Source organism: Cetorhinus maximus, chromosome 6 (assembly GCF_964194155.1).
Source record: "Cetorhinus maximus chromosome 6, sCetMax3.hap1.1, whole genome shotgun sequence".
Classification (NCBI taxonomy): Eukaryota; Metazoa; Chordata; class Chondrichthyes; order Lamniformes; family Cetorhinidae; genus Cetorhinus; species Cetorhinus maximus.
In genome coordinates, this window is record NC_135884.1 from 114,138,145 (window position 1) to 114,151,219 (window position 13,075).

The following is a 13,075-nucleotide window of genomic DNA, read 5'->3' on the forward strand; positions in this document are numbered from 1 at the left end:
TTAACTTATTACCCTTTATATGGACCAGTAGAAGAGTATAAATTACAACGTGTAAATGGTGCACTAAGTGTTGTAGGAACTAAGTTGATGGTACGAGGTAAGGACTTTTTCTGGGTTCATGTTTACACGTTTGAGTATTGGACTTTAGGGTTGCTCTTAAGAGGTTTGAAGGAGAGTTTGTGTTAAACATGGTTTTGGATCTCAAGGCAGGGATGGTGCACAAAATGTTTCTTCCATTTAAAGTATCTACCGATACTGACACATTCAGCAGGTCCCAGGCAAGGAAAAAAGTCTGTCAGTCAGCTAATTGGCAGCTTTATATATTTGCAGTCCATTATTCTAATCTGGTGGGTGAATGGATAAAAAGAGGCAGAAAAAAATTAAGTTCTTAATATTTTTCATAACCAAATGTGTATGCAATTGGCATGGATTTTAATTCTCTTGTTTGAATTTGGGGTCAGACGTTGTAGAGTGAAGGCTAGGAAGGAACAAGTCACTGCAGTGAAATTTTGGTTTTAATTTCTGTTATGAGTTATCACATCACTAAGTAATGAAATGATCCCCAATTCCCACGGCATAATAATAAGGTAATCAGTCTAAGCTATCTCCTGTGGAGATTATTTTAATATTTCAAATAATGTACATTTCCAGTCATATCTGAGGATAGATACTGCTGTAATTTCACAGCTTCTTGAAGTGTATTTGTTGTTACTGGCCTGACATTGTGATGTTATATCATTTGCAACGTGCTGGTAGTGGCAGGTAATACAATTGATTCCTATTAATGACTTCGATTATTAAAGTGGGATATTCTAACAAGCATTAGTAAATTCCCAGCGGATTTAAATCACAATCCATGGAATTTGTTTAATGTTTTCATGACTTCAGTAAAAGAAAATTGAAACAATTACCATTTTATTTTGGTTCAGTCCCAATACCCTCAGAGTTAACTGATGGCCTGTACATTCCTCTAGTTCTACTTTATAACATTGGCACCATTTTATTTTTGCAGAGTTTATGCAACAGACAAAATGTTTGTTCAGAAAACTGAAAAGGCCTTTGAGTTCTCAAGAGGAGTTAACGAGGAAAATCAGAATCTACTTTTCATCTGCGATCCCCCAATTATCATATTTTAACTGCTAGTAGTGGAGTTTAAACTAAAGTAGTATCAATTATTTGCAGTTAATGATTGAGAGCATTAACATTTAATAATTATCAAACTAATTGGATCTAGCTTGTAAAAGGGGAGGTTGGGGTGGAAAAGTGGAGGGATTTGGGCAAAGAATTCCAGTGCATGTGGTCTTTGTGACTGATGGCATGGCCACCAAGGGTGGCTCCTAGGAGGTGGGAAATGTACAAAAATCTAGAGTTGGAGCAACAGAGAGTTCAGGGTAATTGTGAGGCTAGAGGAACTTAGGATAGGAAGGGAATTAAACACAAGGGCCAGGATTTTACGGCCCCTCCTGCACGGCGGGATATTAAGGTCCTGCTGAACTAAATGGAGGTTTAAATGGCTCATCCCATCCGCTAAGGGGAGACACGCCGTGACATGGCCGTAAAATCCTGGCCAAGGATGAGAATTTTAAATTGGAGTCATTGAGGGGCCTGCAGATAATGTTGGACAGCAAGGACAGAGGCAATGGGCGAATGAGACTTGGTGCATGATAGGAGACAGGCGGAAGGGTTTTGGCTGACCGGAAATTCATGGAGGGTAAGAGGGTGGGAGGCTGACAGCAAGAGGAAATGATCAGGAAGTTTTCACCTGAAACTCACAGATGAATTTTGATGGGACCTAACCCACATTACCATTTCATTGTTCAAAGAATCTGCTTAGCAGGGTTGTTTACCCTGGAAAAACATCCAACCAAGCTGCATCTTTGAGACTGCAGAGTTGCCCCTTCAGATCTTTTGATCTGTAAAGGGTGTGCCAACAAGTCTATGTACCTTAGGCAAATAAATTTGCTAAATTTCCAGTGGACCAGGAGTGGAAGCAACCTGGCTAGTATTCCTGACAGCAGCTACAAGGCCAAGAAACTGCAGGAAACTTAAATCACATTGTCATGGGCCATCAAGACTGACAATAACACATAAGTCTCCCCTCCAAATTGGCGTGAAAAATAAATAAATAAAATAAATAAATAACGTGCGTTCAAGTCATTTAAAGGGGATGGACCAGGAAAGGGCTCTGCTTAGACCAAGTTGGGCACTTGTGAAAATGACACTGACTTCTCTGGGACAAGGGGAAAGAGGGAAATTGGGACACAAGTTTCTCCTGAACATTTCCTGCCCAAAGCGTAAATGGTCTTCATATGAGATCTAGATTAGGGAGAGGTGGATGATTATAATATTGAAAATTCATTCAAAAAGGCTCAAATATAGAGGGAAACGAAGCGTGTAGAGTGATTTTATTCATTATGCCTCAGTTCCCTCCGAGTGGCAATCAGAGTCGGGTTGCCACTCTGCTTGTAGTTTTTTACCTGAATTTTTTTTCCATCCTGTCTCGCCCGACCTTCCACATCAGGTGAGATTCGAGTAGTGCAATGCCTTCCCAGAGCCGAGCGTCGAAGGGCAGCTCAGTCAAAGGGAAGGAGGTTACGCCCCCTTTATTACGGCACTAGTTTAAAGGTCCAGCCGAGTTTAAATGTCCTTCACAGGCTCACAGGTCAGGGAGAAGGACATTTAAGGTAAGTGGGGACTTTGGTGGTGGTGGTGGTGTCGGGTCTTGGTAGGTGGGTGAGGTGGGGATGGGGAATAGAACGGGTCGGGTCAGGCCTGGGGTTAGTGCCAGGTTGGGCCTTGTTGGAGTTGGGTCGGTTGGGGGAGGGGGGTTTGCCCAGTCAGGGTAGGTTGGGTCAGGCTTCGGGGTGGGGGGGTGGGGGTATTGGGTTGGGTCGGGTCGGGCCTGGGGGTAGGGCCTGGTGGGGGGGGGGAGGGGGTAGGGTTGGGTCTGGGGGTGGGTGGCAGGGGGAGCGTGAAAGAGTCCCCCCTGTTTGGGGAGTTCCTGTTGGGGGCTGTGGTCCCTTGGGTGTGGGGGTGTCCTCTGAGGGGGGGTAGTCGGGAAGGGTGGAGGAGACCCCCTCAGGGGCCAGGGCTTGAGGGAGTCCGATTGGGGGAGTTGTTGGGGGACAGAGGAGTCCATTGGCAGCTCGGGGATGTGGTGGGAGTCCTGTGGGGGGGGAGGGGGTTTGGTCTGGGTCTGTACAATTCTTCTAACTCTTTCTGGGTAACTATTGATGTAGCCCAGTCAGAACCATTCAATGTTTACGATTTAAATTGCATTTTCAGATGGTTTCCAGTCCAGGGCAATTGCCCAGGGGATGTTTGCATTTCTGGGCACGCAGTGCAAGCCTTACCTGGGGAACTTCTGAAGGGCATTCCCCAGCGCATCTTTGGGGTAGCCCCCAATACGACACCCTGGAGCTCAGAAGTTACAGCCCATTGATTTTCCATCTGCAAAGTTTCGACAGTGGTGAAGGCTTGAACTCACGTGCGACTCGAGGATATTTCTGGATTATATTTTTAGATTGACGCGCTAAATGGGATTTAAAAATTGGCTTCAGCTAAGGGTGTCTCTGGGTGAAGCTCAGTGGTTCTGTAACAAGGATGGTAAATATGCAACAGTAATATTTGATTGTGGCAATGGGAAATGCCTGTCCTGGATGAATTTTCATTTGTTTGTGTCAAAATTTATGTTCAAAGATTAAGTCAAAAGTTGCTTTATGGCTAGCACAGGCTGTTTGATGCATTAAACTATGTGGATGAACAGACTGAGAACAGATGCGCTCAGTTACAAAGATTACTTTAATAAAGCAATATCCCTTTGGGATATTCGAACACAATCGGTCTGTCCGCAAGCATTACCCAGACCTCCCTGTCGCTTGCCATTTTAACACTCCACCCTGCTCTCTTGCCCACATGTCTGTCCTTGGCTTGCTGCATTGTTCCAGTGAAGCTCAATGCAAACTGGAGGAACACCACCTCATCTTCCGACAAGGCACTTTACAGCCTTCCGGACTGAATATTGAGTTCAACAACTTTAGATCTTGAACTCCCTCCTCCATCCCCACCCCCTTTCCGTTTCTTCCCCCTCCCTTTTGTTTTTTCCAATAATTTATATAGATTTTTCTTTTCCCACCTATTTCCATTACTTTTAAATGTATTCCACCCATCGTTTATTTCACCCCACCCCCACTAGAGCTACCTTGCTTGTCCTGCTCTCCACTCTTAATTAGCACATTCTTTTAGATAATATCACCACCTTCAACACCTCTTTGTTCTTTTGTCTGTGACATCTTTTGGTTATCTCCTCCTATCACTGCTTGCTTGTCCCAACAACCCCCCCCAACTTCTTCCGCCCCCCCCCCCCCCCCCCAACCCCCTTAAACCAGCTTATATTTCACCCCTTTCCTATTTCTACTTAGTTCTGTTGAAGGGTCATGAGGACTCGAAACGTCAACTTTGCTCTTCTCTGCCGATGCTGCCAGACCTGCTGAGTTTTTCCAGGTATTTCTGTTTTTGTTTTGGATATCCCAAATGTGCAATGACATGGCTGCAACAAGTCCATTTGAGGCTGGATTTTCCAAATAAGTGGGGTTCCTACCAGAAATACATCAAGGTCGCACATTGATCTGCTTCTGCTAAATTTTGCGATGTCAAACTTGCGTTTATAATGGCGGTGGGCTTCTAATACTTTATATGGAGATCTTACCTTGACAGGGAGGAAAGTGTGAATCACTGCAGCTGATTATTGAGCCTGGCCATTGTCACAAGGCCCTTTTAATTTTGAAAATATGATTTTATGATTTTTCATCTTTCAACTGACTGGAAATTTTGCAATTTGAGATGAGACAAGAACAAACTACTTAAAAATGCAAGGGCCACCTTCCAAGATGAAGGTGGAATAATAAACAAACCAGAGACCATTGAAACTCATCACTGTCTAAGGAAGGGGCATTAAAATGCAAAGTGCTGGATATTGAAACAATGACTGCCACAGACAGACCCACTCAAAATCCCTTGGAAATACACAATGGGTGAAGTGTGACAGGCCAGGCTGCAGTCACTGCAGAGAGAGGTAGTTTCAAGAAAGTTCTTCAGCAGAGGGAACAGGCTGAAGAGCTGCACTCTCTTCCTATCTCTCTTTTGGAAAACGTGTGTGTCACCTGGATCGAAAGGTCAACTATCAGAAACCTACCAGCAAATCGAGATCTTGTAACAATTGCAACATCTTCTACACATGACCACATCCATGAAAGCAGCTACTCTAAATTGGCCACAATGTTTAAAATCTACGCCTAAAAGGACAATCAAGGGACACTTAACTGTATATCCTTTTAACTTTTTTATTGGACTCTAACTTCCTTTATCTCTGATAACTGTGTGTGTGCGTGCGTGTGCATGTGCGTGTGTGTGTTATGTTGTGTTTTTATTATTGTGCGCTGCTTTGGTGGTTAATAAATTTCCTCTTTCTTTCATGTAAGCGAACCTTGTTCGATTGGCTCCTTATTGCTCACTGCATAAATAGTTAAATACATTTGGATTTGGAAAAGGCATATCCTCATGAAAAATAAACTTAAACCTTTGTTGTGACCAACTGAGGAGGTTGAATAAAGGGAGCCAGTTCACTCCTTCTCACATGGTCATAACACTGTTACAATCCTCAGCTGAGGTTACCACTGGACAAGCCTGATCCCAGGGTAGAACACAGTTTGATAGATCGTAACTTTTATTTGTTTGTTTAGATACGTGGAGAGGGGCTACTGAACAGAGGCACCAGAATCAGCTAATGAACTTTTAACAAAAGAGTAAAACATTTATTAAACAAGAAAAAAATGAACCATATTACAATACAACTTCACCTACAACTATACCTTCACAGATATATACAGATTTGTAAGGATAACACAAGTAACAAAAGCTATCTTATACTCTAATGTTCACATTAAGTACACAATCCATGTAAACCAATAGGCACCCTGTGGTCAGACACACCACACTCTGAAACCAAGTGATATATGCCACCTCAATCGGATGCTATGCATCTCTCATTAACTCCCCCAGATGCTTGTCCCACCATGAGCCAACCGGTCTCACTGAACTTCGTCTTTTACATGAGGATCTCCAATCTCCACTCTCCAAGAACTTGCTTTGGAGTCTTCTCCCAAATTGATGTTTCCTCTCAGAAGCCTTCCGCAAGGGTTCACCGCCAAGGTTTTGAGCTCTCCTTCCAATGTTCCTCTTCCCTGGGCCACCACATGCATTCAAGCTGCCTTCCACACATCCTATCTCACCGACCTAGCCATCAACAGTACACCACTGCTTCACATGCCCATAGCAAAGAGTTACAGGCCTTCAGTTGTCTCTTTGCCTCTTGCAAGCTATCCTCGTTTTAAATCTGCTTTCTGCAACTTTTGTCTCTTTAAATCTGAAGCTTGGAGCCTTTCTCTCTGTCCCTCACTCTTAACTTCACTTTACAGGACCTTTTTCCACATTCCAGTCCTTATTTTGACTAGAAGGTCTGTTTGAGACTTTCCCCTATTTCACTCCCCTGGATTTTGGGGTCTTTTCTTTAGCTTGGGACTTGCTACCTGTCCCTTTTGCTCCTGTCTCTCTCTGGCAGTTACTTTCAACCAATGTTAGCTTGGAACTAGCTATCTGCCCCTTCTAGGTGGCTTCTGTTTGGCAGCTGTCTTCAAACTGAACTCAAAACTGCTGTTTCTTTAATTTTTCTGTGTGATTCTGTGGAAGGGACCTGCCTCTCTGGGCCCCTGTTTCTAGGCAACAGCCCTTTTTTTTTTACTCTTGTTTGTTTAACTTAGCTGCAACAGTCATAACACTCTCATTAGAAATGCAGGCACCTTTTAAGTGAAACTAAAACTCGATTTGACCTTTCTTTAACACACAGATACGGAAATACAAATCAAACTTAAACATTAAAGCTAAAACTCATTGCTAACACCCAGAAATACCAATATTACTTTCTTAAACTATCTCTATTTCCTAACAACACCATCAATCTGGAAATGTTTTCTGTATGGCAAAAGTATTTCCGAGGATGCTCAGTGTAACACAGAGCCATGGCATTCATAGCCTCCGTGGTAGAGCTTGTACTTCCCTTAATAAACAGGAAGAGAGAGAAAATATTTGGGACTGAGTAGGAAGACAATAAAAAGAATGGCCCAGACACAGTGAAAGGAGATGGTCTTGGTGGCTGGTGCCCCATCAATCAACCTTCAAACCACAACTCAGTGCTTCATGAACTTCCGTGGCATCATCAGAACAGCCATGATAAAATGGAGGTAGTCAGCCCAGTGTGCCAATACTCTGTAATATGCATATTTTAATTGATGTCATAATGTTCAACACCAGTTACAAATTACCTTCAATACTTTCTTCCTTCCTTTGCAAGTGTCCTTTCACTGATAGCCTAAGATGAAGAGATTTAGTATGAGCTTTAGATGGTATGCATTTGCTTGTTTCCTGCACCTATTATTACTCTGATTAAGGAATGTTTATTAATATTTGGGTTGGAAACCATGTAATAACAAATTACGACCCTCATACTGACTATTTACTTTTTAAAGGGAAAGTTGCCTATAAACAACAGCAGAAAATAGCCATGGGTGGTGGATTATCCAATTATCTCAATTCCATTCTCTCACCCAACATAATGAGGAAGCCCAAAAGACAGGGTGAGGGAAGGGCATTAGGAGAGATTAGTCATAGAATTTCAAATTCTTTCAAATTCACCAAGGTTCCTTCGACAGCACCTTCCAAACCCACAACTACTACCACCTAGAAGGACAAGGGCAGCAAATAGATGGGAACACCACCACCTGGAAGTTCCCCTGTCATTCACTATCCTGACTTAGAAATATATTGCCGTTCCTTCACTGTCGCTAGGTCAAAATCCTGGAACTCTCTTCCCGGCAGCACTGTGGGTGTACTTATACCACATGGACTGCAGCGGTTCAAGGAGGCAGCTCACCATCACCTTCAAGGGCAACTAGGGATGGGCAATAAATGCTGGTCCAGCCAGTGAAGCCTGCATCCCGTGAATGAATAAAAAAAAAAATTCCTTCAGCTCCTGTAAGACACATCATCGATTATCATGAAACATGGTATGATGTAATAATTACATTACTGGAGAAGTAATTCAGACGCTTGGGGATTTTAAAGCCCTCTTGGAGGTAGGTTCAGAGGATTGGGGGGGGCCATGAGATTGGTTGGGAAGAAATGAGCTGCCTCTCTGCCTCCGTCTGATAGGCCTGGGGTGGGATGGCTCAAGGACGACCTTATTATCCGGGAGCCAATTGAGGCCCTTAAGGGTCACTTAAGGACCTTATCCCACTGATCCTGACATTTTACCAAGCCGCAGGCGGGGCCACGCCATACAGGTGAAATTTGGGAATAATCTTGTGGGTAGGCTGGGGCCTGGAAGGAGTGGGAGGGTGGGTCCACTTTGCCGGGCACTCCATGCTAGATGGAGGGACCCACTGATAGGATCAGAGGGACCTGGATTAGGACCACCACACCTTGCCAGGGCCTCTGTAAGGTGTAATTAACCATCCTCTGCCTTGGCCATGCTGCAGTACTGGCAGTGACCTCAACTCTCAGTGGTGCTGCCGGTACTGGAGAGCTGCAGGCCTCTGATTGGCCGGCAGTTCTCGGAGGTGGGACACCGGCTTCGCACCAGGATGCCTGAGGGGAGGTTTCCCTCACAGGAGCCTGGAAGCTCGATGGCAGGCATGTAAGTGCCCAATTGGGACTTAATCTTATCGGACCTCCCAAAAATGGCTGCAGCACGGTTGCCACCAGTTTTTCCAGGCAATGGACAGGCCCCCTGCCATGACTATTACATTCTGCCCCAGTCCAATAATCCAGTTAAACATGAGTTCAAATCCCAAAGCAATTCACAGGATGTAATTAAAAAAAAGATAGTCAAGCCTGTGGATGAGATATTAAGAGGGGAGAATTTTGAATGACAGGGTTTGGAGGTAGAGTTTGGGGTGTGGCTGCTGATTGTAGGATTGAGATTATTACAGAGATGGTGAGTGGCCACATACGATTTAAATATGAGACAGAGAATTTTGACTTTAATGTGTCAGAGAACCGAGGGCTAATGTAAAACAAAAACAGAATTACCTGGAAAAACTCAGCAGGTCTGGCAGCATCGGCGGAGAAGGAAAGAGTTGACGTTTCGAGTCCTCATGACCCTTCAACAGAACTCAATTCTGTTTTTGTTTTGGATTTCCAGCATCCGCAGTAGTTTTTTGTTTTTATCTCGAGGGCTAATGTAGGTCAGTGAGATCATGGGTGATGGGCAAGCAGAACTTGGTGTGGGGATAGTATATGGATGGAAAGCTTTCGATGAGTTGAAGTTTGTAATAAGTGGAGTGTGGGATGCTGAACAGACAAATATTGAAATAGTCAAGTCTGGAAATTACAAAAACATGGAAAATGTTTTTATAGCTAATGGACTAAAGAACCAGCAAATATAGATGATGATGGAAGTAGGTTATTTTTGTGATTGTCATGTCCCTAAGATGTGAAAGAGATCATAAATTTTAAATCAAACTTTACCTTTTGCTTATTTAAAAAGTGGACATTGCTGAACCAAAGGATGGCTGCTATGGGTCACATGATTCACAAGTTGGCTACAGTTTGTGGAAATCACCAACAGCAGTTACATGACAAAAGCTTAACCCTCATCCTTGTGGAATCTCACACCTCTCCATTGTGAGGACACATTACAACCAACGAAATCAGTGACCTGCAGACAACTCTTCTCCCCAGCTTGGACTATAACAGAGAGAGAGCTACTGAAACTCATTTTACCTGCAGAGATGCTAAATGCCAGCATTTATCTCTGAAGGTGAACAATGAATTATGACCAGAGGCATAGAAGCTGATTGTTAGCCTGTAACTGACTCATTAATGGGCAACTTCACTTCGCCCAAGCTTCTGGCCTTTGGAAAATTTTAATATAACATTCCCAGGCTTGCAACTCAGTCTGTTATTTAAACTCCAGCCTGCAAACACCAGAGCGGGGTGCCAAGCTGTCCAACAGTCTGCATTAAGTCTGAGCCTCCTTGAAGCCTGTTTCTCTGGAAGATTCCTGCCATCACTTGCTAAGCAGACCAAGTCCCTGTAGACCAACCTCATCTCGCTGCGTCACCATCAACTTTAAAGGAATTCTGCAAAATCCTGCTTCAGCTAGCTGAACTGTACCTCCTCCATGATGGAGCCCTCACTGGACTCTGACTTTCTGGACTCCGGTAATCATGTGAACTGATGTCCATATCTGTGGTACTTTCTCTTTTAGGTTATTCATAGTTGTAAAAACTTCTCTTTCCTATCTTCTTATTGCGGGCTTGTGTGTATGCCTGAATTTACAACCATCCCCTGGGTTTGAATGAGTGAATAAGCTTTACTTCTGATTTAACCCGAAAGGGAGTTTGCTGTGAGTCACTGTAAAAATTGACCTCACAGAGGGCTTGGGAAAATACTCCACAGCCTATTTCAAAAATTAAAACACCTCTACTTATGGTCAAAATAAAAAGTTCAGTTTTGCCTCCCTCCCCTGTCCATAACAGTGATGGAGAAGGTACAGGATCGGAGGCTCAGCCTGGGGTTGAATATAAAGCAGGAAAGTTAGAGCAAATCAAAGATATACACATCATTGGATACTGGTGTTCTCAATGTTGTATAGACCAGAGACATGACAGTTATAAAGTTGTCTGGCAATTTAAATAAAATTTTAATGTGATTTCCCACATTTGATGTTCCTAGCCATCACCATTATTCTGATGTAAAATAATACCAGTTCTTTCTACGATATTATGCACCCCTTCTCCATCTTGCATGATTTATTTTTATTCATTCACAGAATGCGGGTTTCGCTGGCTTGGGCCAGCATTTATTGCCCATCCCTAGTTGCCCTTGAGAAGGTGGTGGTGAGCTGCCTTCTTGAACTACTGCAGTCCGTGTGGTGTCGGTACACCCACAGTGCTGTTAGGAAGTGAGCTCCAGGATTTTGACCCAGCAACAATGAAGGAGCGGCGATATATTCCCAAATGAGGATGGTGAGTGACTTGGGATTTGTTACCCTTGTCCTTCTAGATGGTAGTAGTTCAGAGGTTTGGAAGGTGCTGTCTAAGGAGCTTTGGTGAATTCATGCAGTGCATCTTACAGATGATACACACTGCTGCTACTGCGCATCGGTGCTGGAGGGAGTGAATGTGGTGCCTATTAAGCGAGCTGCTTTGACCTGGCTGGTGTCAAGCTTCATGAGTGCTGTGGGAGCTGCACTCATCTAGGCAAGTAGGGAGTATTCCATCACACTCCTGATGTTTTTTTTAATTCATGGGATGTGGCATCACTGGCTAGGCTAGCATTTATTAATTGCCCTTGTTCAGAGGGCATTTAAGAGCCAACAACATTGCCGTGAGTCTGGAGTCACATGTAGGCCAGACCAGGTAAGGGAATTAGTGAACCAGATGGGTTTTTACAACAATTAACAATGGTTTCATTGTCATGAATTCCAGATTTTTATTAAATTCAAATTCCACCATCTGCCATGTTGGGATTTGTACCCAGATCCCCAGAGCATTACCCCAGGTCTCTAGATTACTAGCCCAGTGACAATACCACTACACCATCACCTCCCCTTATTGACTTGTGCCTTGTAGATGGTGCTCAGGCTTTGGGTAATCAGGAGGTGAGTTACTCGCCACAGGATTCCTAGCCTCTGACTTGCTCTTGTAGCCACAGTATTTATATGGCTAGTCCAGTTCAGTTTCTGGCCTATGGTAACCCCCAGGATGTTGATAGTGGGGGATTCGGTGGTGGTAACGCCATTGAACATCAAGGGGCGATGGTTAGATTCTCTTGATAAGGTCATTGCCTGGCACTTGTGTGATGCGAATGTTACTTGCCACTTCTCAGTCCAAGCCTGGATATTGTCAGGTCTTGCTGCCTTTGGGCATGGACTGCTTCAGTATCTGAGGAGTCATGAATGGTGCTGAACATTATGCGATCATCAGTGAACATCCCACTCCTAACCTTATGATGGAAGGAAGGTCATTGATGAAGCATCTGAAGATGGTTGGGCCGAGGACACTACCCTGAGGGACCCCTGCAGTGATGTTCTGGTGTTGAGATGACTGACCTCCAACAATCACTACCATCTTCCTTGTGTCAAAGTCAGTCATTCTCACTTCACCTCGGGCATTCAGCTCTTTCTGTCCATGTTTGAACCAAGGCTGTAATGAGGTCAGAAGCTGAGTGACCCTGGCGGAACCCAAACTGGGTGTCAGTGAGCAGGTTATTGCTAAGCAAGTGTCGCTTGATAGCACTGTTAATGATCTCTTCCATTACTTTACCGATGAACGAGAGTAGACTGATGGGAAGGTATTTGGCCAGGTTGGATTTGTCCTGCTTTTTGTGCACAGGACGTACCTGGACAAGTTTCCACATAGCCGGGTAGATGCTAGTGTTGTAGCTGTACTGAAACAACTTGGCTAGGGGCACGGCAAGTTCTGGAGCACAAGTCTTCAATACTATTGCTGGAATATTGTCAGGGCCCATAGCCTTTGCAGTCCCCAGTGCCTTCAGCCATTTCTTGCTCTCACGTGGAGTGAATCAAATTGGCTGAAGACTGGCATCTGTGATGCTGGGGACCTCCAGAGGAGGCTGAGATGGATCATCCATTCAGCAGTTCTGGCTGAAGATTGTAGCGAATGCTTCAGCCTTATCTTTTGCACTGATATGCTGCCCCCCCCTCCCCCATTATTGAGGATGGGGATATTTGTGGAGTCTCCTCCTCCAGTGAGTTGTTTAACTGTCCACCACCATTCATAACTTGATGTGACAGGACTGCAGGAGCATAATTTTACATCCCGTGGCAGGCAGCGCCTGACCGCGTAAAACTGCACGAGAGGATGTCAGGCGTGAGTCCCAATGTCATCGCGCACTCACACGATATTTCGTTCGGTGGACACATGCAAAAGTCGGAAGCACACCTGCTGACAACTAAGAGGGCAATTAAGCCCATTAACGGCACAATTGTCTCCAA

General features: G+C 44.3%; 1 protein-coding gene across 1 annotated transcript in view; it reads left to right on the forward strand.

Moving 5' to 3' along the window:
• Positions 1–13,075, forward strand: part of LOC144682050 (uncharacterized) — a 620,845-nt gene that overhangs the window by 444,478 nt on the left and 163,292 nt on the right. The gene's annotated exons all lie outside the window — the stretch shown is intronic.